Consider the following 16,023-nt stretch of genomic DNA (forward strand, 5'->3'; position numbering starts at 1 on the left):
ACAGTATGGACTTGCCTGTTACTCCCCTTGTTCGCATTGGTCACATTAGTCAGAAAACCATACATCTGAACTGATGCAGCACTTTAGGTAATTCTTGTTTCAAGCTTTTAGAGCTATATGGCATTCAGACCAAAAATTGTCTGCTTTAGATTCTACATGCCTCAGCTCACCCAAAATTATACACATGGTATTGAAGACCTGGGCTGATTGAGATTACCTAAAAATCCCAACAGAAGCTTAATTCTGTTGGTTTGCAAATTCAAGTGTTATATTATAGCAGGAATGAACAATTTTACCCAAATAGCAGCAGCAGATCTGACATAAAGCTAAAAATGAAACCCAGAATTCTTGCTTCCCAAAACATGGCAAAAACCACAAACCAGTGTTTTTTTGTATTTCTAATTACAAGCTTTGTGACTTCTTCCATGCTCATGATTTGAAACTCTGAATTTCCACACCATTATTGAATTGAAACTGATTACAGCAGTAGAATCTAATTTTCTGGGTTAGTACTTTCTTTTTCTTCCACGGTTTTAAGCTTTTTTAAACTTTTCCATAGGGGTTTTGACATGCAGGCAGCTACTTATGAGCATGCTCAGCATGTATTCATCTGAGTAAGGCACCATGAAAACCTGATCCTAATTCCTTGTTGACATAAAGCACTGAAGTGATTCTGAAGTGAGCTCCCGACTTCTGTGCTAGACATGACCAAGGATATCTGATATATATGTGCAATACTTTCACATGTCATCATAATTGTTCAGCACTGTTGGCATATGTGAACAAGCCACATGTAGGCTGGAGCAGCCGTGCAAAATGTTATATGGAAATTGTGGTCTGGTGATTGATGTAATCAATGTCCTTGTTTTTTATGCTCCAATTTCAGTTGCTATTCTTGTTTTTAAGTCTTGCCTCTGTATTTTTCCATTCTCTGTCTTGTGTGGATCTATTCTGCACATGTTCTCATCATTCCTCCTAACAATGCAGAAATTTCCTGAGAAATCTGAGCTAGGCTGTATCAAACTTAGGCTTAAGGTTTCAACTAGGGGTACTTCAAGGAAGATTGGGGCACAAAGCAAGAAACCAGGGCATTAAAAAAAAAAAAAGAGAACAGGACATGGACATTTGAGTTAATAAACTGGCCAGCTTAGAAAAGTGGAAGCTGTTGATTATGATCTACTTACTTGATGCATTCTTCATATCTGGAAAACAAAATGAGAACAGTGCAGGATGAAAAATTGCAAGTTGAATTTGTACAAAGATAGTTGACCCCTGATAGCATTGTCTATATTGGAAATTCACTCTCCTTTCTAAGATGGTTACAGAATATCCCAGAGTGCTCAGCTGAAATCACTGTTATAGATCAGTGAAATCTGATAGGTGAAACTCTACTTCAGAAAAAGGAAGGACTAAATCAGAGAGTCTATTAAGAGTAAACCTTTATCTAAAAGCAATGTTTGCAACTATTTTCATCTTAGGATACATGTGTATCATATCCCATTGTCAAATATGACTTTTGGTTGTTTCAAATACCTGTGGGGCTAAAATGAATATTTTTAAAATTTAACAAGAACTCCTAGTGTAGCCATTCATTGCTCTCTCAGCATAGGCAACATATGGAGGAATATCTTAGAAACTAAGTGTTTCTCTTAAGCAGTGGCTATAGCAGTAGAAAACTGTAATTTGCCTGCTCTTCTGAAAGAATGCAAGATCATTACACAAAAATATAGGAAAAGACAGAGTTGTACAGATTTCAGTCTTGCAATAGCATGCCTGGATGATTCCTTCCTGTTTCAAGATTACTGCTGGTATAAGTTTGCAGTGTCAGCTGGCTTGCAGATAATAGAAAAGGGAAGAAATTGGACTTTTACAGTGCTGCTCGCTCCACTTTGTCTGTTGCTGGGATAAAAAGAAGAGATAAGCCCTTCAACTGTTACAGAACTTTTCTGCTATGCAGCACACAGTAAGAACTGTAAGCCCTAAGAGTTTAGAACTTCAGGAGTAGTTTTAAGTCTTGGTAAAATGAGAGCAAAAGTGGTGCCAGAAAAAGCCAGGTAACCCCTAGTGCTGAACTGTTACACATGAGGGCATCTGCTCCAGGCATTATGGGGGCTTTGCAACTGGATTTGTATCAATCATTATAAGGATTATAACTTACCACTACATTCACTTAACCTTTTTAGTGATCCTAGCTGAAAAAGGCATACAATTACATTGATGTGGTAATGCTGCAATAGTTAAATGAAATGGTAATTTCTTTTCTTCCTATGAATTTCTTTTTCAGAAGAAAATACAGAAGGTCAGAAAAATCTATGTTTTAAAAAGGCTAATAGATGAACTTTTCCTTTTCAAGCTGGTTTGGAAAAACAGAGTAAAACATAGGATGCTAAACAAGAAAGTGTGGTTTTTCCTGTAAAAAGTTATATCCCTTTCAAGATGTCACATTGTACTAAAGAAATTCAAAACTCAAAATCTTGGTAACCCATCATTTTTGTAAAAGTGTTTTTGACTGATATGAAATGGTTCACTCAAAATTAAAATCTCATTTTCAACTGCAATTTTTTTTTTTGCCCTGTGTGCCTGAATTTGTCAAAAAATTGAAAAATGTGTCTATTTCTAAGCTTAAAATTAATTTTGAAAAAAGAATATATTGTACTTATTATATCATTATCTCATTTTGCCTACTAATATAAGAGAAAAATAGTTGTTTCTTCTCCCATTTTTTTTCACAGTGCAGAATCCCTTTAGGGTAAAAAACAACATTGAAACCAAACTCATATTATGGATTAGTAACTAAGTGCTGTGCATTTTTCAAAATACTATATCAGATATTCATAAATCTAGCTGGTAGATGAATGGATGGCAGGTCTATGTCAATAGAACTTTAATGTTTTTCCTTTTCATTGATTTCCCTCATGATGTTGAGCACATATTCTTTGTACTATTAGTATTTTATCTCTGACATGGACACTGAGAATACTGTCTGTAATAATGTCACTGACCTGAAATGAAAATGTGAAACTAGGAGGAAAGGTCACGTAGAGAAAAAGTACCAGAACAAAACAAGCCTCTTATGTTTGATCAAATGCCCTTGATCTCAGTGTAATTGCTGAGGACTAAAATTCAAATGGAAGGAATTATGTGTTAAGTAGATAGTTGCATTGATCTCGCCAACCACTGTAACTTTCTCAAGCAGAGATGAAAAACTCTTTTTCAAGCTCATCTTCTGTAGCTGTTTCCAAAGAGTTTAATATAGGCTTATTATTCATAAGAATGTGTTTCTGTCAGCCTTCAAAGTTCCTCATCTTATCCAACTAGCAGCATATCATATTAAGTCCATATCATATTAACAAGAAAACTCATTCTAACATTTAATACATAATACTTTTGTTGGAGTGGCAGTATGTGACCTCTTTAAAGAACAACTTGTCATGTAAATACCTATTGCAATCACACTTTAGAGAACTTGTCTTCAAAAACAAAGTATTGCTGCAATTTTAAAAATGAAGAATGATATGTGACACTGTTGATTTGACAGAATTTTTTCTGCCTCCCATTTTTTCCCTTTCCCCTTCACTCTTCCAAATTACTATGATGGAACTCAGCAGTTGAGCAGCATTCAGTTCACATTAGTGTTTCATGAAACCCAAGTAGCACCTTGGGTGAACATTTTTGGCCTGTAATTTATGTGATAAAATCAGATATTTTGTAAATCAATGTTCTGTGGCCTGCAAACAGTGGACTTGTTGTTCTCTCTGTGTCACAACCCATTTAATTTTCTTTCAAGATTTTGCTTGTTTACCTCCCTTATAACTAAAATTTTAATTCCCTATGTGTAGTTAGTATTTATCTTTTGCTATAAGAAACACAAATCTGGAGGAATAGGCAATCAATTCCTACACTTAAAACCTGTCACCTACCTTCATTTTCTTTTTATCCTTCTCTAAATGTCTTCTTTCTGAAATTGTTCTATGATACTCTTCAAGTTATTAACATTTGTAGTGTAAAAAAATTAGGGTTTCTAGTAGTGTTCTTTATTAAAGAGAATATAACACAACTTCTGTAATCATATAGTTATTTGTTTAGAAGTTTCAGGAATTGAAAGGGGGCAGAAGGTACGTTTATTGACTTTGAAGGAATTTCTTGGAAGAGAAAAACTGTGCATGACTTTTTTTTCAAGCTGAATTGGATACTGGCTAGGATGGAAAACTGATGAATCTGACAGAAGATGTGACAATTCCATATTAAGTGCTATAAGTAAAAAATTGAATCTGATTTTTTTAACCGCAAAATACTCTGAAATGTTCACTATTTGAAAGTTCATTATACTGATTATAAAGAAAATGAAAATATTTAATATAGAAGCAGTTTTTGCAGGCTGGCTGTTGCATCCCGGAGTTTGGGTTTAGATGAGGGTTTTTAATTTATGTTAAAATAAGCCAAGTTCTGTAATCCCGCGTTTCCCCTGTGTTGCCCCCCCCCCCGTGGTTTCTGGCCCCATGCTGCCTGCTGCTGGTCCTTACCACTCTGCCACTCCTGTAACCACCCTGCCGTCCGGCCCTGGGAAACCCCGTGCTGGCCACCCCAAGCCACACAATCCCGCTCAGCCCGCGGCTCGGTGCCCGCCCCTGCGGGATTCTCTGGTTGGTCGCTGTTGCTGGCGTCACTGCCACGGCAGCCGCCCCTATTGGGCGGCAGGCCGTGGATCCTCTCGCCCTGCCCCTCCATAAAACCCTATCCCGCCGGCACCCAGAAGCCATTTTCTCCCATGCGAGTGCCGGGAGCAGTCGCGCTCTTCCATCAAACCGTGCCACATGACCAATAAACCGTTCCTGCCAAGCACGGAGTAAATGGACAAATTCCTTACCTCTTTGCCGGACCCCTAGCGCACGGTAACAGAGGCTGGCCAGCCCACGCGCCCGAGACACGGAGCCGTGTCCGGGAACCCGCGGCAGCAAACCCCGGCAGCACATGGAAGCTACGCCACAGCCAGGCTCCCAAGAGCTGCGTGCATCCAGGGAGAGCAAAAACCCACAACGCAATTGGCTCCCCAACGTGGGGCCGAGGCCAGCGCTCAGCTGATCGCGTGGACGGAGGTTCACCGCGGAGCTCCAGGAACAGCGCCGGGAGCCGCCGCCGCCAGCCGGGGGCTGCGCGGCCACCAAGGGGGGAGCGCCACCGCCAAGCCAGAGCAGGCAGCGGTCCGCGCCGGATCACAGCTCCGTGCCGGACGGAAACCGAGAGCAGGGGCTCTCCAAAGTACATCAGTGAAGTCTCCGTCGCCCACGAGGGACCAGACAGTGTGCCCTGAGTGGGACAGGAAGTGCAAACTTTCGCAGCCAGGAGGGCAGAAGAAAGGACACTTCCTGGGACTCCCGGACCCTGGTGGCAGCTTTTCTTTGCAGAGACTTCAGTCTGGTAAGTATTAGTCGTGGAAACGTGTCCAGCTAATACGGGGAGGGCTGGCCGTGTTCCCGAGGTTGGGACGTGCGGTGCGCAGCACGAACGGCAGCCGCTGGAGTCGCCTGCATTTTTTTGCTTTTTTTTTTTCTTTTTTACTGCCCCAGGGGTGAGGTGGTTTGGGTGGAAGAAGCATGGGGACCGTGCTATCTGCCCAACAAAAGGAATTTTATTCCCAAGTTAAGGAAATCCTTTTGGTGAAGGGCCCCTACCCAAAAAATTTAGTGAAGAAATTTGTCCAGTGGTTGTTCTTTGCTTTCCCCCGTCTGTCTACCGAGGATGCGCACAAAACAGAATTTTGGGAGCAAGTGGGAAAAAGGCTAGCAGAGGGGATCGGTAGGGATCCCTCCATAGAAGACTGCTTCCCTAAATTCCATTTGTTGATCTCAGATGTGGTAAAATCAGACCTCGCGCGAAACTCGGTTGGGGAAAGGAAAGAACCATCCAGAAAATCTGTTACTCCCCCTGAATCTGTTTCCCCATCCCCTTCTCCTACCCCTTCTTCCCCTAACCCGGGTGAGCGAGGGGGCGCACCCCGTCAATCTGAGACACAGGGCAGCTCCACAAACGTGGACCGTGCTCCTGGCTCCCCCAAGCCATCCCGGCGTCCCTGCCTTAGCGAGATCGGTCGATTCGCTGAGGCCACGACCCTAAACCCTCCTTCCAATCCCTTTTTCCCAGTTGAAAATCCCAGTTTCGGTGCTACCCCACGCAGTTCTGTTTCTTTAAACCCCTTTCTTTGTCCCCCTGAGGAGGCCGAGTCCACGTAGTCGATCTCTTTGTCTTCCCAAGATGGAGGGCGGCCACATGGCAAGGCTTCCCCTTCCCACAATCCCTTTCTTCCCTTTGTTCCCTATGACCCCACCCCCTCCTGCTTCCCGGTGGGCGCGGGAACTGCCCACTCAAGGCATCGGGTTACCACCCCTCCCCCTGTCCCTCCTTGGGTAAGCGTAGGCGTTCCCTCCTTGCATGTTCTACCTGCCGCGTCAGCAGCCCCGCCCTCTCCCACCCGGGAGAGCTCAGTAGCCTCCTTCCCACCTTCCGAAGAGGAGGATTCTCCCCGCCTTGTCCGTCCTCTCCCTCGCGCTCCGCCACCGCGTCCTCCCGATCCTCGGAGACCTGGGGTGGGGGGAGGAGGGGGGTGCAACGGAGACCAGTCCATGAAGTCGAGCAGTCGATCCACACTCCAGTCCCCTACACAAGGGGAGGGGAAAACCCTGCGTGGACACCCCTCTCCTACGATTCACTCAAAGAGGTCTGCAAGACATTGCAAAAATTTGGCAGAAAGAGTCCTTTTTTTAAAGGGATTCTAAAAACCACTTTAACATCTAAAACTGTAGTGCCGGCTGACCTTAAGCGTCTATTCAACTGCCTGCTTCTCCCTTCTGAATACGACCTGTGGGAGAGGAGGTGGAAAAGGCTAGCGGCAGACCTGCTTCCCGAAATCCACGAGGGGCCTTATGGCCTGGATTTCGCGGAAGAGCAAATCACCCTAGACCCTCTTGTGGGCGAGGGAGAATGGAGTGAGGGGCAACTGCAAGCTCGGGGAATTCCCACAGCAGTGTTGGACATGTCCAGGAATGCAGCAGAGCATGCGTTCCTGGGCATGCCCACCAGGGATCCAGGGATACCCTACACGGCAGTCAAGCAAGCCGTGGGGAGCCTATGTTAGATTTTGTAGATCGGGTCCGGGCAGCCATGGAGAGACGCATAGAAGTACCTGAACGCCAGGAAGGAATGATCCTAGAAGTGGTGCACATGAATGCAAACGCCATGTGCAAAAGAGTCATCATGTCAATGCCGGCCTTACCACCGCCAACCCTCAACCCTAGATCATCGAGGAATACACACTGAAGGCGCACCTGATGGAAGAGGAGGAGGCCCCAAAGAAAAAGGACAAGCAAGTTGCCTCGGCCGCTGCTCCTTCGAGGAACCCAGCACTGAAGCGACTTCCATCCACACGCCGGTGTTACCATTGCCATCAGGAGGGACACTTCCAGGCTCAATGCCCACTTTTAGGGACTGCGCTACCCAGAGTTGCGGGAGGGGGGAGGGGGAATGGGAACCCCACGGTCCAAAAAAACTGACCCATGAATGCGCACTTGCCGCGCGTTCAGACAAAAATGAGACAAGTCGCGGTGCTGCAAGAGGAGCCGCAATGCACCATCTAGTACCATCAGTAAGCGGCTGCCTCTCAACTAGTGACAACCAGGAGCCTTATCGACTCCAACTCACTAACTCTCTTCATTTCCGTTCCCAGGACTGGCAGTTTTTCATAGCAGATGCAGAGCTTCTGTCGCACATCTGCCGCTGTGAGACCAGGAAAAAGGAAGATCTCTTAAATTGCAGGTACCTCGTTGTTGGGGACACAAAGAGCACTCCACTGGAGATAGAAGTCCCTCCAGTAATCTCCACCCTCAATCCGAGGCTCTTCTATCTCTCAGCATGCTGTGTCCACCCCCCCCTCTTCCTGCCTAAGGGCCAGGTAATTGCACAAGCAACTCCCATTCCTCGTGCTCTGTGCAATGACCTGCTGCTCTCTGTGTTTTATGCTGGGAAGTTGGGAGAAGAAAAACCCCTCATATGGTGCAAACTCAAATGCGAGGGGCGATCTGTACACCTACAGGGGATGTTGGACACAGGGGCAGACGTGACAGTCATCCCACCACACAAGTGGCCGTCACACTGGGAGCTACAAAGCATGGCCACACCAGTCTTAGGACTAGGCGGGCCACAGCCGGCAAGACAATCCAAAAACATTGTCCGAATTCAGGGTCCGAATGGGCTGCTGGCCTCAGTGCGTCCGTTCGTGATCGACTGCAAATTTACATTATGGGGGAGGGATGCCATGTCGCAGTGGGGAGCCAAATTGGAATTTCCGGTCCCCCAGTATTTTTTGGTGCGGCCACTGAAGAGCGCCCCACACAGAAAGTAACATGGCTCACAGATAAGCCCATCTGGGTGGAGCAGTGGCCGCTGAGTAAGCAAAAGCTGCAGGTGCTCACAAAATTAGTTAACGAAGAGTTAGAAAAAGGACACCTTGTAGAAACAAACAGCCCCTGGAACTCTCCTGTGTTTGTAATAAAAAAACCGGGGAGAGACAAGTGGCGACTCCTCCACGATTTGAGAAAAATTAATGAGGCAGTGCAAGATATGGGCTCCCTCCAACCAGGTATGCCATCTCCATCTATGCTACCCCAGAATTACAATTTGGCTGTAATTGACATTAAAGATTGTTTCTTCCAAATCCCACTCCATCCAGATGATGCTCCCCGTTTCGCATTCTCTGTGCCTTCCATCAACAGAGAAGCCCCAATGAAGTGCTACCACTGGATGGTACTACCACAGGGTTTTAAATGTTCCCCTACTATATGCCAGTGGTATGTCGCTAGGGTTCTATCCCCAATGCGTGCCAAGTGGACATCCTGTATTTTCTATCATTACATGGATGATGTGCTGATTTGTGCCCCTGACAGCGAGATCCTGCAAGTAGCACTGGAGGACACTGTTAGGGCCTTGTCGATGGCCGGATTTGAGTTACAGAAAGAAAAGGTACAGTTGCTGCCACCCTGGAAGTATCTGGGCATGGAAATTAACAACCGGACGATCAGACCCCAACAGATACAGATAAATGATAACCCCAACATGCTGAATGATCTCCAGTGCCTGTGCGGGTCATTAAATTGGATCAGGCCATGGCTAGGACTCACTACGGGGGAATTATCCCCCCTCTTTGATTTGTTAGCAGAAAGGGAGGGGGATGAAGGTTTAGGTTCCCCGAGAGTCCTGACCCGAGAGGCCAGAGCAGCGCTCAAGAAGGTCCAGAAAGCCATCACGAGCAGGCAGGCCCACCGTTGCCAACCTGGGCTGCCTTTCCGATTCATCGTCTTGGGTGAGTTGCCCCATTTGTATGGTGTGATATTTCAGTGGGACAAGGGTCAACGGGACCCCCTCTTAATAATAGAGTGGGTGTTCCTTGGCCACAGGCAGTCCAAGAGTATCACCAGGCCACAGGAGCTGATGGCGCAGCTCATAATACGGGCTAGGGTTCGTCTGCAAGTACTAGCTGGCTGTGACTTTACATGTATCCATCTCCCCATCAAAACATCCACGGGGAGGATGACCAAAGAGGCTTTTGAACACCTGCTTAGGCAGAATGAGAACTTACAGTTCGCTCTAGACAGGTTTTCAGGCCAAATTAAGATCAGACATCCTGGCCATTATTTGTTCAATACTGAATTCAAATTGTTACCCAAAGAATTACAGAGCAAAAAACCCCTCCGAGCACTAACAGTATTCATGGACGGGTCAGGGAAGTCCCACAAGTCAGTGGTGACTTGGAGGGACCCAGAGACTCAGGTGTGGGAATCAGATATTAAGGTAGTAGAAGGTTCCCCACAGGTGGCTGAGTTGGATGCTGTGGTGAGAGCTTTTGAGAGGTTTGAACAACCGTTTAATTTAGTAACAGATTCAGCATACGTAGCTGAAGCAGTGTCTAGAGCTGAACATGCAGTTGTAAAAGAGGTGCCAAATCAGGTCATCTTTGGGTTGCTCTCAAAATTAGTACACCTGGTTTCTAACCGTGAGCATCCCTTTTATGTGGTACATGTGAGATCACACACGGATCTCCCAGGCTTTATTGCCGAGGGAAACCGCAGAGCAGACGCCTTGGCAGCCCCTGTACACCTAGGAGGCCAGCCGAGCATAGTCGAGCAGGCCAAGCTGAGCCATCAGCAGTTCCATCAGAATGCCCCGGGGCTGGTACGCCAGTTTAATCTGCGGCGTGACCAAGCCAGGGAAATTGTGGCCTCATGCCCCAACTGTCAGGAGGCAGCTTTACCAACACTGGGAGCAGGTGTGAATCCCAGAGGTCTCCGCAGCTGTGAGGTGTGGCAAATGGATGTCACCAAGGTCCCTGAGTTTGGTAAGCTCAAGAATGTCCATGTAACTGTAGACACCTTCTCGGGGGCAGTTTTTGCTTCAGCACACATAGGGGAAAGGGCCACAGACGTCAGGAAACATCTTGTCCAGGCCTTTGCCACCTTAGGGGTCCCAACCACGATTAAAACAGACAATGGTCCAGCCTATACTTCCAAGGTGTTCCGCAACTTCCTGCAAGACTGGGGGGTTCAGCATAAGACCGGGATTCCCCACTCCCCCACCGGCCAGGCCATAATAGAGAGAACCCACCAGACTCTAAAGCAAGTCCTCAAAAAGCAGCGAAAGGATGTGCGAGTGCTGTCACCGCACGAGAGGCTCTGTAAAGCATTGTTTACCATCAATTTCCTAAACTGTTCCTTTGACAGACCAGAACCGCCAGCCCTGAGACATTTCAAACAACATCAGGAGCTCCAGCCAGAGGAGCAGCCTCCAGTGTTAGTGAGGGATCTGGACTCTAAAGAAATCCAGGGTCCATTTCCACTTTTGACTTGGGGACGGGGATACGCCTGCGTGTCTACGCCTTCAGGAGTCAAGTGGATCCCCAGGAGGCATGTTAAACCCTACACAGCAGAGCAGTCAGTGAGTCAGAGTGATATGGTGCCAGTGGATGCAACCTGTGATCCCACCAACCTAGGGGTTGCATCCAATCGCAGACGCCGCAAGGAAGGAAAAGATTCTACCTCTCTCTAACCAATGCTTCCCTTACAGCTACCTCAGCCCAGTTATACCCCCAGTTCCTGTGTTTGTAATAAAGTTGTTTCCTAGTTTCCCTATTCCTGAACACCCTGAGAAGAACCAGCCCCAGCACCATCTCCAGGCCCTCTCCACCTGCGTAGCAGTCGCTGCAATTGCAGCAGCAGAAGAAGTTGGGAGAAGAGGCCACCGCTTGAGAGACTGAATCAACACCACTGCTTTCTTTTTATATTTTATTAAGCGGGGAGATGTTGCATCCCGGAGTTTGGGTTTAGATTAGGGTTTTTAATTTATGTTAAAATAAGCCAAGTTCTGTAATCCCACGTTTCCCCCGTGTTGCCCCCCCCCCGCGGTTTCTGGCCCCACGCTGCCTGCTGCCGGTCCTTACCACTCTGCCACTCCTGTAACCACCCTGCCGTCCGGCCCTGGGAAACCCCGTGCTGGCCACCCCAAGCCACACGATCCCGCTCAGCCCGCGGCTCGGTGCCCGCCCCTGCGGGATTCTCTGGTTGGTCGCTGTTGCTGGCGTCACCGCCACGGCAGCCGCCCCTATTGGGCGGCAGGCCGTGGATCCTCTCGCCCTGCCCCTCCATAAAACCCTATCCCGCCGGCACCCAGACACCATTTTCTCCCATGCGAGTGCCGGGAGTGGTCGTGTTCTTCCATCAAACCGTGCCACATGACCAATAAACCATTCCTGCCAAGCACGGAGTAAATGGACAAATTCCTTACCTCTTTGCCGGACCCCTAGCGCACGGTAACAGAGGCTGGCCAGCCCACGCGCCTGAGACATTGAGCCGTGTCCGGGAACCCGCGGCAGCAAACTCCGGCAGCACGTGGAAGCTACGCCACAGCCAGGCTCCCAAGAGCCGCGTGCAGCCGGGAAGAGCAAAAACCCACGCCGCAGCTGGCCAATCATATATTAGTTAAAAAACTACAAAGACAGTGGAAAAAAAAACCCGAATGTTTTGGAGCTATATTAAATATGTATGTTTTGAATGTTTTGAATTTAAAATAAATGTTTATTTTAACTGGAAGCATTTAGGGAAAAGCATACTAGAAAAGTGGGCTGCACAGTCCACAGTCCACATAAGTTATCTGACGCCAAGCTGAGGGGTGTCATTGATGCACTCGAAGGATTAAATACCATCCAGAGGTAACAAGATTTTATTTCCTGTACTTAATTTCTTATTGTTTAAATTTTTATTTTAAAGCATGAAGGTTAAAACAAGAATTCTTTTATCTAAATTGTTTGAAACTAATTTCTTAGTATTAGTAATATAAAATTCCTAAAACAGATTATCTTTGCACTTCTTACTGTTGGGTGGGAAAAAAAAAGATGAATTAGAAAGACAAGTATTAGAAGAAAATTGTGAATGTGCTTATGAGAACTATGAAATGCAAGGAAGCAGACCTCAAAGGAATTTGGTGAAATTGCTCTAAAACAAAAGTATGCCAACAATAAGCTTGAGAAGTAGAAAGCTAGAAAGTTATACATGCATTGATTCAGAAGCTATATACCTTATGCTTTAAGATAAGGCAATGTCATCTATTTTAATTTTATTTAAGTGTTAAGAAAGGAGCTGGTCAAATGTTTTTGTGAAGTGTTTCTTGGGAAATCATTAGGCTGGACTGAAGCAGGCATGATCTGAGAGTATGACAGGTTAGAGCTTCTCATGTGGCTGTAAGGAAGACAGGGGAAGAGTTTGGTCAACAGTAACATTTGAAGATAAAGATTTCCAATTTGACTCAAAATTGAATTTATAGAAAAATAAATGCTTTCACCCATTCTGTAATGAGACTGGCACAGCAGATTTTATTTCGTGCCTCAGGGATCAAGTTGCTACAGGCTTTGGAGAGGCCAGACAGCTGATATAAACTAATGCTGTCTCCACAGATGCACCTGAGTCTGACTGACATGAGGGATTTCAAACACATTTTCCATCAGGCCTGTTCCCATTGCTAATGCTCCCACAGTGGAGTGATAGTTCTTGAAACATTTTCTCTCCATGAAAGCAGGAACTTTCTAAGACTAAGAGAAGAGTCTGCTCTGTAGCTGGCTGTCTATGCCTGACTGCAATCAAGACACGCTCTCAAAGGAGGGAAAAACACCAACTTCTTTGCAAGAGTGAAATGGTGGGAAGAAGAGTGGTACAGTGACATTGCACGCTGCAGCAAGTAATGAACTCCATGACAGAGTTCACTCAGCCAGGTCTTCCAGAAATTTTTTGCATATGTATTATTCATTGCTAGTATGTGTATTGTCTGCCTGGTTTTGTCATGGACATGCAGTCCTGTCACTCCTGTATCCATTGTTTTTAACTTAGCCTAATTAAGTAGCTGTCATCTCATGCTGTTTTGGGGGTTTCCAAAACAAAAAAATGCATTAGCAATATGTGTTATGATTATTTGAGAGATGCCTAAGGTGCAAACAAGACCATACGCCAAAGTCAATAGTAATACGCAGATGTGTGTGAGAGAGAGATAGTAAAAAACAGAAAAAAAAGAAAAGGGGGGAGAGAGAAAGAAAGTGAGAGAGACAGACAGGTTAGGTAGAAATATAGTCACCCTCTCTGTGAATCTGTGAGTGTCCCTTTATTTCTCTTCACTCTGAGCTTCGCAGGGGTGGAAATCCCACAAAACATTAAGTTCAATGGATTAATATATATTCAGATATATGTGGGAACATCCAGCACCTCCCTGTATGTACTGGGGGTAGTTTTATACCATCTTTTTGCTACAGGCTCTGGATCTGTTCCAACTCTTTGGATTGCATCAGTCCTCTGGTGGAAGACCTTAGAAATGCATTTTGAGGGTGCCTCAGTGGTCTTTGGTCGTTTGTGACCTCTTCTACTACATCTCACATGAATGTCCTGTGTGAATATGACCTCCTCATGGGTGGGGAGTTTTACAGCTGAGCCGGTTTGTGTAAGGGAGGATAACTGGCATAATAAAAAACACTATCCAGCCTCTACAGTATCTGCATGTAGCCTCTGGTGGTGGTGTTCACCCCTTTTGTCTTAGGCGGATCAGAAGTTTTGCTATCACAACCCAGAATCTCTGCTGGGGGTAATATGAACAAACTCAACTGCACTAGATGAGTCTCTGGGCTATGGCCTCCCCCTGCCAAACCTAGACAGAGCTGATTTTCTGCACAGCTGCTGGGTTTTGCTTTCTTTGTGGATACATTCTTCTCCACCAGCCTTTACTGCTCCTTAGACCTGAGATAATTGGACAATTGTGGCTTAACTCACAGTCCAAATTTCCATCCACAGGAATCTTCAGGAGTGAGAGTAGAATGGCTTCAGCGGTCACAGGTGGGCAGTTGCTTCTTTGCACATTTTGCTACAGTGAGTAAAGTCCTTTGGTGATTTTAACAATGTTTGAGCCAACAACTTTTCAGTCTCTCACAATATGCCAGTTTCTCAGTGTTGGGGGTCTCTAAAGCAATTAAGACAGACAATGGCCCGGCCTACACTTCCAAGGGATCCAACGAATTCCTGCAGGTATAGGGAGTTAAACATAATACAGGCATCCCTCACTTTCCCACGGGTCAATGTGCGGTTGAACAAGCACACCAGTCACTCAAACAGGTTCTAGAATGTCAATAGGAGGGTACCAAGAAACAAACACCTCAGGAAAAACTTTGCAAAGGTCTCTTCACTATTAACTTCTAAAACTTTTGAGAACCCGAATCCCCCAGTGGTAAGACACTTCATGCTGCACAGAGATCACAGATACAAAGAATATCCACCTGTCCTCATCTGGGACTCACAAACAACCAAAATCGAAGGACCCTATAAATTGGTAACATGGGGACATTAGTATGCCTGTGTGTCTACACAGCTAGGCCTGTGGTGGATCCCACAAAACTGGGTGAAACCCTATGTCGCTAAACACCCTAACAGGCCTCCTGACACTAAAAAGGATCTTGTGGTGGCAGCTAAAGAGAGGGAAAGTCTGTTGGGTGGAAAAGGATACTCGAATTCTCCCTTCTACCCTGACTTTCTGTCCCTTAATGCGTTCATTGGTGATTATGAAGTGCTAAATAACCTTTGTTAAACTTTATATTATTTTACTAGGAAGCCATGTTCCCCAGGCCAGCCCTCATTGGCATTTGTTTGCCCTAAACCAGTCCTCTGATATGTGGATCGTCCCACAACTCAGGAAAAACGTCTGGGTTACGTTGGCAGAGGCCCTTAAGCAAGACCATATCTGCTTGTCTACAGCAACAGCAGAAAATCCTATGTCAACCTGCCTAGTGGGGGTCCCATTTAAACCTGAGGAGTACCCTGAAAGCCTGAAAGAACATAAAAAAAAAATGTAAATAGCAAATAAAGCACCCACATAGTTTACTGAACACCAGGCATGACCTATGAACACAAACTGCCCATTTACAAGCCCCTTGTACTGTGGCGAGAATGGGTAGGCAAGCTGCTCAACATGAACAATGAACCACAAGAACTTGAAATTTAAGGATCTTCGAGTGCAGCCTATTGCATCCAGTTTGTCTACGAACCAAGGCACCATTAGAACAGTACACCAGTGTCCTCCAGTATAAAAAAGATCACCAGGCTAACAGGTGATGCAATAAGATTGAGCATGTTAAGATGGCATCCACAGAGAACCACCAATCTCAGCTAGAGACTAGAAGAAGGTACTTTCCTCATTTGTGGGGCTAGAGCTTAGGCAGGTATCCCCTCTTGTCTGCCTGGAGGTCTGTGCACATTTGGATGGTTGTCACTGTTCACACCCAACCAAACCTAAATTGTGGTTTGGAAACAGAAAAACAATTTGAGAATCCAAAAGCGAAGCATTGATGATTTAGATGAACATTGTGAATTAGAAATTATTCATTGGTCTAAGCTAAAAAGAGCTGCAGTCTCTCTATTTTTACCATGGGTTGCAGCTGCTAAAACACTAGGTGAA

This window comes from Vidua chalybeata, chromosome Z, assembly GCF_026979565.1.
Source record: "Vidua chalybeata isolate OUT-0048 chromosome Z, bVidCha1 merged haplotype, whole genome shotgun sequence".
In the NCBI taxonomy this organism is placed as follows: domain Eukaryota; kingdom Metazoa; phylum Chordata; class Aves; order Passeriformes; family Viduidae; genus Vidua; species Vidua chalybeata.